Raw genomic sequence first — 15,737 nt, 5'->3', positions numbered from 1 at the left:
TTCTTTTGGTTGGAATAGAATTATTTTGAGAAATATGGTGGGCGATGAAAACTATTGATTTGAATAAGTTGAAGTTTGAATCATTATAAAAAATAAAATATAGGTCTAAAGCTAATTTTTATTTTTGATTGTTCTAGCTACATATGTTATCTATAATATAATATGAGATCAAAGGGAAATAAGTTTATTTCCACGTAGTTTTGTGATGGGAACTAGACGCTTGATTTCTAGCATTTTTCAAGAACTAAAAAGTTATCATTAAAAAATAGGAAAATATATCATTTCTTATTCCAAATAATTATTAAAAATTATAATCCTAAACTTCATCCATTTCTACACATTTCATTAGTTTACTTCATTTTCAAATTCTAACTAATAATAATAGTTTTATGTCATTGAAGGTGAACAATTATACTTTTGTTAGCCTTTTCCTTTGTAAAAGCATGACATAGGTTTGTGCTTTTACCCAAAGCCTCTCTAGACTCTAGTCCCCTAGTGGCTATATGTGGCATCAATATCCTTTTGTACAGACAAGGCATACTAATGAGGTAGGGTCACAACCAAGCATTCTCTCTACTCCCATTGTAGCCTGTACTAGCATTGAAGGCATGGATGGGGTAAAACACTAACTCTTATTAATTTATTTTAAACCCATTTAATGAAATATTATCACTTATTAATACAACCTACGATGGGTTACCCAGTCAGCCTCATCATAGTTCCTACATATCGAATGAAACTGACAATGAGGCATGAGAAACAAGAGCAAGAAGTGGAGTAATCCTAGGCTGAGAGGAAAAAGAGAAAGAAGAGAAAGAGGCCTACTCAAGAAAGATCCTGACTGAAAGAGGCTTAGCTAGAATGGGTTTAGCCAAAATAAGTTCAGCTAGAATAGGATTAGCCTGAGTATTTAGAGGCCCAAGAAGAGGAAGCCTTAGTATCCCAAATAGAAGTCACCCCCTCAATACTAAAGAGAGCTCTAAGTAAGATGATGGTGGTGGGAGAGAAAAGAAGGAAGTTGAAGAAGAAAAGTACTCCATCTCCTCAAGTTCCAAAGACCATACCCAAGGCTCAAGATGGTGAAGAAGGGGAGGAAATTAAATATATGCCACTCAATAGGAGAACCCTTTTGGGAAGAGCTATGAAGGAGGAGAGGGGAAAGTTCTTAATGCAAACACCACCTTCTATCCCAAAATAGTCTATTCAGGTAGAAGCCTCTGATCAACAAAAGGAAGAATGGACTGAAGAGGTCAGAGGAGGTGGATGCCTTTGACTTCTTAGACTTTGATTTCATGCCAGTAGGCACACATATAGTAGGGAAAATGATAAGGGATACCCCATGAAATGAATCACTTGGAGAGGATTGGAGTCAGTTTGCTCCCTTATCCAAAGGGCCACTAGGTATACCTCCTCTACCATCAGTAAACCCACTATTTGCACTTCCCCCTTCAGAAGAATAGGAAAAAACAATAATATCTCCCATGGTGTGGCTAAAAAAGGAAGTTTTAACTCACTTAAGGAGATATATAGAGTACAAAAAAGAAAAGGTTATGATGAATTTGATAAAGGAAGTCAAAGTACCCAAACCTATTAAAGGTGATCCTAACTGATAGTCCTTTATCATGAAGAACCAAAACAAAGATCTACTAGCACGCATTGCCATCCCTCCTCCCCATATGGATACTAAAGATATTTCTCCAAAAGATTATCAAATATGGGAGATAATTCTAGCAAGGCCTATTGTTGATGCGGTGAAGGTTCTAATCACCACAAGATTGAAGCAAGAGTTTACACACTTGGATAAGGGTGAGTCAAAAAATTTGGGGTTAAGAAAGCATAGTGAAGTGCTAAGAGGATATGTTAATAATATAGTGGACCTAATCCACCCTGACCATGAAGAGATTTCCCTAGGGGTTTCTCTTGAGAGGAAAGAGTGATAAAATATTACAGAAGAGAGTAATTAATTTTTGGATCATGATAAAGATGGCATCATAGTTTTGAAGATAGAGGAATAAAAATAATTGAAGGTAATTTGAACCTTCTACAAAGTATTCAAAATAATGCTAAAAAATTGGTCATGGTAATAGACCAAGATTTTGGGCTAATGGATGAAGTGCATACATCAACCAACAATTTTGAATCTTTGAAGACCATCAAAGGTTAGAGGTATTGGATGTTGATGGATATATATGCGGTGGAAGAATTAGATAAAATAGACTATTGGATTAATAAGGTATAATACAACGATAAATTTATGATAGGATTATATGAGGATATTCAGGATATGAAAAATGAAGCTCAAAAGTAGTTTTTTGAGGCATATAAGTACTACAATGACACCGACCTAGACATTTTTGGGGATAAGTCAAGAATTCAACTTTCTTTAGTTGAATAGTAGTATAATTGTTTAAAGAAATATTTGAGACATCTTCCTCTGAGGACAATATTAGATAGATCTTTTAGACTAAAGAAGCACTATTAGAGTTAGATTCCAAGTTGGAGGATTTTGTAGATACTAGGCTAGAAATCAGTAAATACTTACAAGTGGTGCATAACAAGCATGATTCCTTATATTTTATAATAAATCAAGAGATCACCACCATCATCCAAAAGTTTAGAATGACACATCCAAACATCATTTTGGTTGAAGGGGGAGAAAACATAGATGCTAGAAATTGAGTTTTGACACCTAGGAAAATTTTGTCATTTTTTATCTTGTTCATTATCAGAAGGTACAATTTTTACAAAGGTGTGCCTACCATAAGGTGCACCAAACATAGAGGTGCACCAATAGTTAATTACCAGTCCTTATTTTGAGCCTTGCATGCAACCAAAGCATATTTTGATAGAAATTTAACTCCTTGAGACACACACCGAAGGTTCAGCTTGTATATTTTGAAGCTTCAATTATTTCCAGGTCAACTAAAGGCTTCTCTTTTCTTATCTTATTCTTCTTTATTGTTTTAAGTTATATAAAGGATCATGCACCCTTTAGTTGATATAAACAAAGGTGGAATCCTACTTAGCACCATCTAGAGAGTTAATTTGTATATAGTCAACATTATTTGATTAGTTTTAGCATAGTGTTTGCATTAAAATGCTCTCACTCCTAACATAAAATAAGTAGAGGGTTCTTATAAATACAAAGATGTAATGTGTACTCAAGGCTGGTATTCTGATGCAATAAAGTATGTTATTTGAGATCTTGAGCATCTTGTGTGTAGTATTTCTTGATGGAATGTGTATTTATTTTAGGAATTTAATGTTCATGAATAGTGATGATACCAATGATTTTATTTTATGTTAATTCTTGTGTGATCTATTAATTCTAGTGTTTGTGATATGTTAAAAAATTCCTTCTGTTATGACAAATTAGAGAAAGGATCACCTTCAAATTCCTACATAGTGATTTGTCTCATGTGCATGCACTTTTTGTGGTTGCATGATTTAATGAATTATGAAACATCTTATGGTTTGAATGATCCCTTTGACAATTACATCAGTGAAGTTGAGGAAGCACTGCTCCTAATTTTATTGGTTTCATACTCAAGTCATTTGAAGGTTTATTTTAGAGAAGCATTGTTGCTTTGACTTATGTCCATTACGAATTCCATTTTCAGTAATTTTCTTTGATTTCTTGTTACCCTAACTCTATTATTTTCTTTTGAAATACCTAGTTAAAGTAGAAATTCATATAGTAGCATTGTTAGAATTTGCATTCATCGAGAAATAAAAAAGTAAAAAAAGCATATTCATTTGTGGATTGCATTCTTTAGGAATTGTGCATATTAAAGTCCCAGTAAATATCTCCCTGTGAAAATTCACATTTGTCTTCAATTGATATATCTAGTAGGTTGAAAAAAAATCATCTAAAACCTTGGAATTGACCAATTTGATTAGCTTTTCAAGAGAGAAATTTGTGAGAGAAACTGCGATTCGCATCATGTAAAATGACTACTCAATAGAATCTTTCACTAATTAACCTAAAAACATTACTTGACTTTTTCTCTTCATTGATTAAAGATAAATTTATTGATAAGACTTAATCTTTGATAACTGGATTAGATAGCCTATCACTTAAAATTATTTCCATTTGTCATTCCAATTGTTACCTAATAAGGTTCTTCCCTTATTTGTTCCTCGGATCCTTACTGCTCTTGCCAATAGACTTGCTAAAGATATAGTAACAAAATGAAATAATATGCCAATCATTTTACATCAATGAAAAATAGTATAATTGATGAATAATAAAATACACATCTTTTCTTATCCCATTAGCAACTTGTAAATTAATTATGCCAACAATTTCCCCCTTTGGAATTGATGGAAAACCATGATGGCAAACCATTCAATCTACTAGGCAATGTAGTCATGTACAAAAGAACCAGTCTCCCACATTCAATATGATATGTATGATGTTTTGAATTCTCTTCATCTTATCATATCTAACTCTTCATCTCTTCTCTCTTGATTACCAAAATTCTCCCCAATGTCAAAGGAATAATGCATTTTCTAAGCTTACTTTTATTATGATGTTTATGTAATTTCCTCTTTTCCATGACTATTCCACTCTCAAGCAACCCTTGTCTACATCAGTACATGTAGAAATTATTATGTTAGACTCTGTATGAAATGATGCACTCTGTGTCTTCTTAGTTTATTTTTGATGGGGGTAGAATTCCTAGTTTTCTTCTCAAGAGCTCAAAGATTTCTCTTGATAATGGCTTTGTAAATTTATTGGCAAATCATTCCTTATTTGAAACATATTATAGTTTAACATCTTTACTCTGTACTTTCTCTATCATAAAATGACACTTTATGGCTATGTATTTGTCTTTTTAGTTCATTACTAGATTATTGGATATGTTAATAGCACTAGTGTTGTCACAATGTATTACAACAAGTTCTTTAATTTGTTCTTGTATTCCTTCCAAAAAAAATCATCCATACAACATGTTGAAAATTGATTACAACTACCAAATATTCTACTTTTGCAGTCGATTATGATATATAATTCTACTTTTACTAATCTATGCAACTACTCATTCTCCCAAGAAAAATGCACCACTACTTGTGCTCTTTCTATCATCAATATTTCCTCCCTAGATTACATTTTTGTAGACTTTCAAATCAAAGTCTCCTTTCTTTTCATAGCATAAATCAAAATCTTGAGTACCTTTGATATATTGGAATGTCTATTTGACTAATGTTACATGTGATTCTTTAGGTTATAATGAAAATCTTGCAATAATTCCTACAACTTGAGCTATATATGGTCTTTTGTAAACAACATACTATATCTTCCCTATCATAGCTATGTATAATGTTTCATTCACTTCCTTGAATTCATATTCTTTAGATAGTTTACAATCAACAACCATTAGTGTGGTGATAGGTTTATATTCTTCCATCCCAAATATCTTCAATATTTCTTTTATGTATTTCAACTAAATAATGTAACTAACATTTTTCATCTATTGTACCAAAATCCTGATTCATATATTAATTTCTCCAATCATGCACATTTCAAATTGACTCCTCAAATCTTCTACAATCACCTAATTAATGCATCATCTCCTCCAAATATTATGTGATCCACAAAGACTTCAGCAATTAGAACTCTATCTCGAATTTTAGTCTTAAGATACTTATTGTAGGTGTCACTTGTTCTGACAAATCCTTTTCTAATCAAATAAGTTTTACCTTTCATACCATGCTCTCAGTGTCTTCTTTAGTACATATAAAGATTTTTGCAATCTACATACCAAACATTTTCCTTATTCTAATACTCCATTCAAAAATGTTGATTTCAAATTCATTTGATAAACTTTAAATCCTTTAAATGCTACATATGCTAGTTGTATTCTTACTCCAAGTTTGACTACTAGGAAAAATGTCTCTCCATAATCTACCCTTTCTTCTTGTGCATATCCTCTACAAACTAGCCTTGCTTTATTTCTAATCACTTATGCACTTTCATTCAATTCATTCCTAAATACCCACTTAGATCCAGTAACAATCTTGTCCTTGGGTCTAGGAACTAGTGACAAAGTTATGTTTTTTCTCAATTTGATCAAGTTCTTTATCATAACTTGTTTCTAATATTCATCTTTCAAAGTGTCTTTCACCATTTTAGGTTCTATCTCTACTATCAAACATGTATAATTCATCTAACATAGCTTACTTATGGTCACTACTCCTTTATTTATGTCTCCAATTATGTCTGATAGCCTATGATTAATCCTCATCCTCTTTGTTGTAATAGGTTCCGTAATTAAATTTTTATCCTTAGTTTGATCTTGTTCGAGTGTTGTCAGTAGAGTATTAAATTAGTTCCTATAGTTGTCCATTGTGTTCTTATTCTCTCAAGTTCAAAATAAATCAACTCATCATATTCTTCAATTGAATTCCTCATTTAGTTTAGAGAATTAATCTATCTTCACATTTGCACTTTTAATAATTTAATTTTCCCTCAAATTAAGACACTTTTATGCTTTTATTTTACTAGATTAACCCAAATATATTCCTTCTTCACTTTTCATGTCAAATTTTCAATTCTATTCATCTTTCTTTGTATAGCATTTACCATCAAATATTCTAAAATAGGTTAGATTTGGTGTTTGCCTATACCAGATTTTATACATGGTTTGTTTTCTCTCCTTTCCTAAGTCATATTCAATTAAGAGTATAGAGCATTGTGCTAATATCTTCTCTCTAGAATTTGCATGTACATTATTTTGACTTAGCAATAGTCATGTGCATTCAACTATGGATATGTTCCTTCTTTCTACAATACTATTTTCTTGAGGTGCTCTTTGTGTTGTTAGCTATCTTTTGATTCTATTTTCTTTGAAATATGAATTGAATTTATTTCAAGTGAAATTGCCTCTTCTATCTGATTTGAGACACTTCAATGTTCTTCTAGTTTCTTTTTCTACTTTAGCTTTGTACTTTCTAAACATATCAAATGCTTATGATTTTCCTTTCAGAAACATGATTGGCATCATCCTTGAATAGTCATCAACAAATTATGTAAAGGATTTATCTGCATGATAGTTCTTAGGTCTAATAGGGCCACAAAGATTTTTGTTAACTAGATCTAATAGGTTTTTTACTAAGTGTTCTTTTCTTGAAAAGTTTGAACATCTCATTTTTCCAAACTAACATTCCTTACATATAGTATTCTCTAGTTTTTTTACTATCAACATTCCCCTAACACTTTTCTTCTTGCTTACTTTTTTTTAGATTGTCAAAGTTTATATGACATAATCTCTTGTATCGTAACCTTCTTTCTTTAATTTTTTCAATTAAGAAATGACCTAGTGATGTATGAAACTTTAAAATATTGTCTTTGTACATTCACCACTAGCAAAAAAATTTCCATTCTTTTCAAGTATTTCGCATTTCTCATTACAAATCTCAAACTTAAAGCCTTTGTTGTTTAGTTTTGATTAAGTAAAAGTAGGTTTTAAAGGACCCAAAAACTTTTTACAATAGTATTTCAATAAACAAATAGAGTATATAAAAATCAATGTGAAACAAACCTCCAAAAAGAATAAAGATGAGGTCAAAGAGAGAACTGCTGAGAGAGACAACACTCAAAAGATTGTACTGTAAACCATTGTCTTGATAAACTTCATCATGTACAATATCATTAGTTAGATTAATTGTAGCTTTTCTTCTAATTGTAGACGGTGTTTTATTGCCAAATTTTACTAATCCTCAACTATATAACACACTTTCTTCCCCTTCTATCCAAACTGTTTGTTTTTCCTTTAGTGGTTCATCTTTTCTTTGTTTTTCTCCTTCTTTGGTTTACAAGGACATCTATGTGCAAAATGACCAATTTTTCTACACTTCCAACATGTAATAGAACTCTTTCCTTTTTATATACATTTGTCTTTAGGAAATATTTTTATGATCAAGGCTTCTAGTTCTTCTATCTCCTTTTCTTCTATTGCTAGACCTTCATATTCTTCATCATTTGTGTATCTTCTTATTTGATGTGTGTCCTCACTTGCTAAAGTTTGAAGTGCAATCTCGCCAATTGGTTGATTGTTGTCATAGTTTCTTACATAAAACATTTTTATCCCATTAATAAGTGAATCAATGGTAGTCTTTATTTTCTCTATAGTTCTCAATTCTTTTATTACCAAAACTCTAATTATATATTAGCTAGGTAAATTTCTTAACATCTTACTTACAACTTCACTTTCTTCAATAGTTGATCCATGTCCTTTGATTGTAATGATAATTTCTTTGAGTATTTTTCCATACTGTGCAATAGTCTCATTCTCATTCATTTTCGTTGGATGATATTTTCCTTTTAGTCCTTCTACTTTGGCTTCTAGAACATGTGTATCTATACAATGTACTTGTAACAATTTATCCCACATCTATTCAATTATTGTTAGACCCTGAATATCAACATACTTGTAGTTCTTTAAAGAACTATCAAATTCTATCATTACTATTTTCTATAATATCTTTTTCTTCTTCTACACATCATCAAATAGCCCTATAGGTTTTGTATATTATATGGTAAGAAATTCCTTGGCATTGTCTCCAAGTCCTAATAAATATAGTTTCATTTGGCTTGCCCACATTCCAAAGTCATCCTCATACTTATTAAACTTTGGTGCTTCCTTCCTATACATCTAGAGATCTTTCTCCAAAGTAGTTAAGCTTCTAGTTTAGGGACCAAAGATATGATACCAATTGTAGCTATAAGATTGATTACTAATAGAAGGGGGGTGAATCAGTAGTCACCAGTTGAACAGTTTATTTTATATTCCCAACTTTCAAATATTTTACCAATAAGATCTAATTATACCTATGTTATTATCAGTTATCTGATCTTTACATTAAACTTAAATAAATAGTGAAATCATCCATACAATAATAACACCAAAATTTATCCCATGGAGACCTAATTAGGGTAAAGAGCATAGTGTGAGAATGGAATACACTCTATTAGGAGCTTTCTTGATGAAGGGTTACAAAATACTATTAAGTGTACCTTTTTTAGAGGATTTCATCTAGATCTATTAGGATCTTTAATCTACTGGGAGTAACCTTGTGAAAGGATTTTAACTCTCTAATCTAAGAGTATCACCTTGTTAGAGGCTTTACAACAAATTGATTAAGATCACCCTTCTAAGGGATTTTGACTACTACAATGATAAGAAAGTAATAGAAATAAAGTGGTATATGATTTTCATTTCCTTTCTATATTAGATCCAATAAAGATCTTCAATATTAAAACATATCATTCACTATTTCTCTAATTTAATTTCTATTCTATGAGAGCTTTCCTTTAATTCTAGTCACTACTCTCCTCTCCCTTTCTTTTTCCTTCATTTTTTTCTCTTATACTCTTCCTATATCTTATGATTGCTAAGACATCTCTCAATTTGTGTCAAAACTTCTCAAACAATCTTTCATTACTTAACCTAAGAACTTGACTTGACTTTCCCTCTTCACCAATAAAAGATAACTTCATCGAGAAGACTTAATTTATGTTTCCATTTATGGTTCATGTTATCACTCAATAAGGGTACGTTCCTCATTTTCTCCTTGGTGCCATGGTGCTCCAGCCAATAGACTTGCTAAAGATATAGTATCAACATGAAGTAATATGGAAATTAGTTGACATCAATGACAAATAGTATAACTAATGAATAATATAATACACAACTTTTGTTAGCCTATCAACAACTTATAAATTAGATATATGCCAACAAATTAATATTTTAGACTTCAACGTTTGGATTTCAGGCCAACAATAATTAAATTTCAAGTTAATTTTTGTCAAGAACACCTATGTAACTCAAAATTTACATTTTAATTTGTGCAACCTAGGTTTTGCATGATTATAATTTTGCCTTGCAATCTATAGATCTAATTTAAATTCTTAACAATTATTAGATAGGGCATAAATTGATCATTTTGTGTGCTTTTATAAAATGGTTTAGAATAACTGCATAAGCACTAATAGGTCTATATAGACCACGAATAAATTTCTCAACTACCTCAAAAATTAGTCAAATCCCCGTCCAAATAGAATTTTATTTCTTAAGAACATTTCATATGAAAAAGTTATAAGGAAATAATTGAAGAAGATAATAGAACACCATCAAACATCAAATAAATATATAAAATTGTATAAATCCCTATGTAACATTGGGTTTAATATCGTAAAGAAAAATTAGAAATATATTGAGAGAGATGGGTAGGGAGGGAGCTACAGTGCAGGTTTGTAACCTAGGGTTTCTTGTAGCTATAGGCATGTTACAGGTGTGTCCCAAAATGGTGAGGAAGACATTGAAGACAATATTCTTTAGGGGAATTATATTTTGGTATGTGGGAGCTCTCTTTCCCATATCTAGCTTTGTTCCACTTGGAGATTGATAAAGTTTCTCACACTAAGGTGCTTGAGCTCTTTGTGGGGATTTTAGGGCCCTTATCTCTCTTGGATCAAGTATTTTTGGAGTTCCCTTTCTCTCTATTTTCTAATCTAGATGGATGGATATTATGGATGCATTATTTTGTGTTGGTGAGGCATATCTTGGTTTGGAGTTTTTTCCATTTGTGTGGGTGTTATTTTTGTTGTGGTCAACAAAGCAGTGGAGGGATTTGCAAAGGTGGGGGTCATGTTTCCTCCATTGGTGAATCAAGTGATGACATTTTTAATGGTTATCTCCCAAATTTTTCTCTATATTGGAAGAGTTCCTTTGGTATGGGTTACCATCTAGCTCTCATGGCAGTCGGCTCTACCCTTGTGTTTCTATGGTGGGAGAGGTTTTTTCCCAAATCTATAGCTATTTATTATGGTAATATAACAATGAAAGGTTTCTTTTCTTTTCCATGTAATTGCTCCATGGCTCTCCATCTACCTAGCCCAACTTGTCTTTGCATAGAATTATTTTGATTCAAGTTTAAAGGATCCTATGTTCTCCTCTACTCTTGTTGGGAGCTTGGTTTCTCTTTAAGCTTTTCAAGGTTTACTACAAGAAATTTCTTGGTTGGGGTTGTTCCTCCCCTTCTCTCTATGTTGGGAATTGTTTTGGGATAATATCGTTGGGACAACCTTTGGTTATGGAGGTAGTTCCTTCTTTTTTGTGCTATGCTCTGATAGCTTTTGATTCCAGCGTTGATTATTTCCCTTGTGCATTTGGTGCGTGAGATCTCTAGTTGGAGATGTTTCTTTCTAGGTATCTCATTGGGTCTTTTCTCTAGTTTTTGCATCCCTAATGAGAGGTTAACTTATGTTAAGTTTCCAAACATTTTTTTGTGCTTGGGTATTATTTTGTGTTTTACATTTTATGTGCCTCTATACATGTTGCTCAAGCTTGGTTTCTCCATTTATTAGGTAGTTTTCTCCTCATTGGGAGGGCTATCCAATGTCCTCTAGTTATGAGAAAATTATTATTATACAGGGGGAGGGATTGGACCTATGTTTTTGCCTCTTCTTGCATGGATTCTATTGATGTGAAGCTATCTCTTATCGAGGTGAAGATCAAGTGTGTGATTTTGGAAGAAGAGGAGACTCCTATTGAAGGGGAGGTTTACTAAGATACCACTTGTATAAGTGTTGATAAATGGAGGCATCACTACCTCAACCTTGCTATTATGATCTTTCTTCCCCCTATTTCTATTGAGGTAGGAAAGGAGATTATAGTGGGTTAGAAGATCTTTGAGAGTGTTGGTTTGAACAGGAGGTCTAGATGGTTATGGATCTTTGTTTCTAACATAGAAGACTGAACATGTAGTTTTTTACTTGATTTTATAAATATCATATATTATGGTGATAAAAGTGTCTCCTTTCTATTTCTTGTCAACCTATGATAGGGTACATATTGGACTTGTCTTAAAGGGGTCAACTTGGCCCTTATTCATTTTGGTTAAAGTTTACAGCTTTTGTGGGGGAATATCCCAATTTAATCTTTGTCAATGTTGAATATGGTTTTAGTCACTTTTGTAATATTTTTATAGATGTGGTTCCTTGATGATTGTCACTAGGCGATGTTAATATAATTTTAACTATATCTAGTCACTAGCCTTTAGATTGGTTGTACAATGGGTCAACACCCTCTTGTTGCTTCTTTTATCAAAAACATTGTGTTAAATGCATGGAAACATAGAAGAACTAGTTTCTAGCCCTAAAATGTAAAATAAGTATGTTCGTTTAATGCATAACATATTTATTTTTAGTGCATGGACATATTATATAATTAAACTTTCTTTCAATAATAACATCCCTTATGACTTGAATTTTAGAGCATGAGGATTGAACACTTGTGGCTTCTGATTTCATGTTTTTAATACAAAATAACTTAAATTTACTCTCAAACCTCATTAAATTTACATTTTTTACAAAAAAAAATTAAGACTAATACCTAAATGAAGATCTGCTAATCTTTGTAGGCATAAGATTCTTTATATTCCAAAGAGTTAAGATATTTGATTTTATTTCTTTGAGCATTTTCTTTATATTCCTTAATTACATATTGTATATTGTATAATTAGAAATGGTGATAAATGATAAAGGGGATAGATCACTCACAAAGTTTAGGGATTTTTTTTTCTAATTATGCATTGGAATAAAAACCCTCTTTTAGATAATCAGATTAGCCAAACCCAAAAAGGATGACGGGGTGCTAATGTACGAACTAGGAAAAGGGAGATTCAGACATTTCCTAGATGAATAAAATGTAATTGTGATATATAATTCTATAAAAGACACTTATCTTATGATAAAGTAAATGATTACTAACAAGATGTTATATCAGATCTTATGCATAAAAGCAAATGATAGAGGGAAATGGAAATAATGAACTCTCCTTGAAGCTAGAAGAGGAGGAATGAACTTTATATATAGATTTGAATATTGCAAAAATAACAAAAAATATATAATATTTTGGATTTAGAAATACAAGACATGTAACTCTTGGTGGTAAAAAAATGTAGATTCCCAAGGAAATGTTGACTGAATTTGGCCTTGTCTAAGAAAATCAACCTATTGGAAATTTGATCTAAAAGATCATTGCTAAAGATCAAAGAAGGAGATTAATTCAAGGAAGGAAGTTGGTTGATAAAGAATGTTTTCAATCATTGTTTAGTCAGTGATGTCAAGCCTGCTAATTTTAGGAATGAAGATTTCTTAGAAGATCCAAGTACAATCACTTAGTTGATTGATGAAGATGATTTGATCAACAAGATGTAACAAGAACACCTAAGGGAAAGGCATTGTTTTGTAATGAAGTGCAAGGATCAGTTAAGATAGTGGTTAAATGATGTATTGGTAACATATTCCAAGTTACGAAGGTTGGCCACACTTAGAAACACTAGAAGCATAAGTTGTAATAAGGCTGATTGCAAGGCTTAACTAAGTTCATTAGTAAGTGTCAAGCAAGCTAGTTCAAGCTGAGAAAATTTTCAGTTGGAACCAAGCATCAGAAAATTCTAGTGTGTGTTGAGCAAGTAAAGATGCCAAGTGAAGTTCAAGTGTTGAGCAAGTAATGATGCCGAGTGAACTTTAGGTGCCGAGTGCCAGTAAAATATAGTGGATGTTGAGTGAATTCATAGTGGGTGCCGAGCAACACAGTGTGTGCTAAGTTCTAATTTTTCAATAGTGCCAAGCTATTGCATTATTTGAAAAGTTGTAGATTCACCAGATTTGAGTTGACATGGTTGTTACCTAGAATTTTTTGAATCACATGAAGGATAAGGGTGATGAGCTAGTGGGACAAGAATCTATGTAAACCATTTTGGGCAAATTAAAGAGGATTCTTCAAGATGTTTCTAGAAGAAACAAAATGTGGGTTAGATTCAATGAATCCTACCTAATCCATCAGAACCAAAATTAATGGAGGGAAGAATTGAGTGGGAAAGAGGATTCCAGACCTCTATTTAATGAAGCACGGACCAAGAAATGAGGGTTGATGGCTAGAGTTGATGAAGTGATTGAAGAGTTTCAAGGAGAAGGAAGAAAATATTATAGTGATACTACTTCAATAAGTGGTTAGAGGAGAGATGATTGCACTAGTATATTGAGCATGGAGACTCAAGGTAAAGAATCTTGAAGGGTGGATAAGCTGTCAGTGTTGTAGAGACTGAAGCCAAGCAAATTGTCAAGAGCTAAAAAGTGATATGAGATCTACAAGATAAGTTGTGTATTGTATTTAGCTCAAAACTCCTTATTGTTACTCTCTAGCAATTGTATCAGTTAGTGTAAATGGAAATCCTATGGACTTAGGTTGGTTTAATAGCCATTTGTAAATCCTTTAATAGGGTGCATTCCAAATGAATTTTCTAAAGTCCTCTAACAAGGCCCACTTCTAATAGGTTGGATAAATCCTCTAAAAAGGTTGCATTTAATAGTGTGTTGTAGCCATTAACAAGGCAAGCCTTTCATAGGGCATCACTTCAAAAGGGTGAGAATTGAGTAGCATGCTATTGGTGGTTTTTCCCAAATTAGGTTTCCACTTCAATCATTGTTTCATGTGTTGATTTTTCATGTGTTATGCTAGCATGCTGATTTACAGTAACTTGTTGATTAGAAAAGTTTAACTTTAGATGAATGAATGGTTGAATGGGTTGGCTACACTTGGTAAAAAGTTTTGAATCAGACATAAGGACCTTGAATAACTGACTCACACCCCCCCCCCCCCCGTCTTAGTTATTCTAAAGAATTTCTAACAAAACCTTGTTCTGGAAGCATTAAAACTAATGAACTCTATAGAAAACCCATCATTGGTTCTAAAACTTTAATAATTTGGATCCAAATATGTGATACATATTCATGCATACAATAAAAAATGGAAATTATTTGTGGTAAAGGTGTTTATTTGATCAAGATCTTGATAGGAATTAGAATTGAAATACAATAGATCTTTCATGTAAACCAGATAAATTTAAGTATTCACCTTGCATGAGAAACCCTCATGGATGGATGTTTTGGTCCAATAAACCCATGAAGATGCTTGCATTTGTAAGAATTTGGTATAGCTCTTATACCATGTAAGAAGTTTCCTTAGGGAAAAATGATGCCAAGATCAAGAAGCACAAGACTAGCACAATATAGACGAAATGATGTATGATCAAAATAATAATATGATATTCAATTGATGTCTGAATCTTTGGATATCATATCATTCAATAATAGATAATTGATGTACATACACACTAGGATTTCTTGTATATAAAATTAAAGGCCTCTAGACTAACTAGGAGTTAGCACACTGATAAGTCTCACAACTAAGCACATGTCCACTAAGAGTAGATTATCCTCCATTGAGCATAAAAGTTAGTGTGATGATGAGAGGATAAGCTTACATAGGTGTGTCACGTAAAGTTATGTTGTAGACACCATGTGCTCAATTAGAGTTGCTTACTCCTATGTTGTCAACATGACAACTCATATGAGTACGCATACTCCTAGGTGTCTAACTAATAAATAATAAAATAGTGCATTTAAGCAAAGTAAACTTAAGTAAATTGTAATAATAATTAATTATTTACACTAAAACCCCCCCTTAAGTGCAACTTAGGAGAATGCACTTAAGCTCACAAATGCATGATGGGTCCAGGCTGCTAGGCCATGTTAGGTACCCATGTACAAATTCAATGCTCTAAATGCTATGTAGTGCAATGCAATCTCTCTAAAAATGGAGAAAGAGGGAAAACCTCATGGGAAAAACCCTCCCCCAAAAAGAGAGAAAAGTACAATAAATAAA

Source organism: Cupressus sempervirens, chromosome 7 (assembly GCF_028749045.1).
Source record: "Cupressus sempervirens isolate cs-2001-9-10 chromosome 7, ASM2874904v1, whole genome shotgun sequence".
NCBI classification, from domain to species: domain Eukaryota; kingdom Viridiplantae; phylum Streptophyta; class Pinopsida; order Cupressales; family Cupressaceae; genus Cupressus; species Cupressus sempervirens.
The sequence above is the reverse complement of the archived record's forward strand: the minus strand, read 5'-3'. Positions refer to the sequence as shown.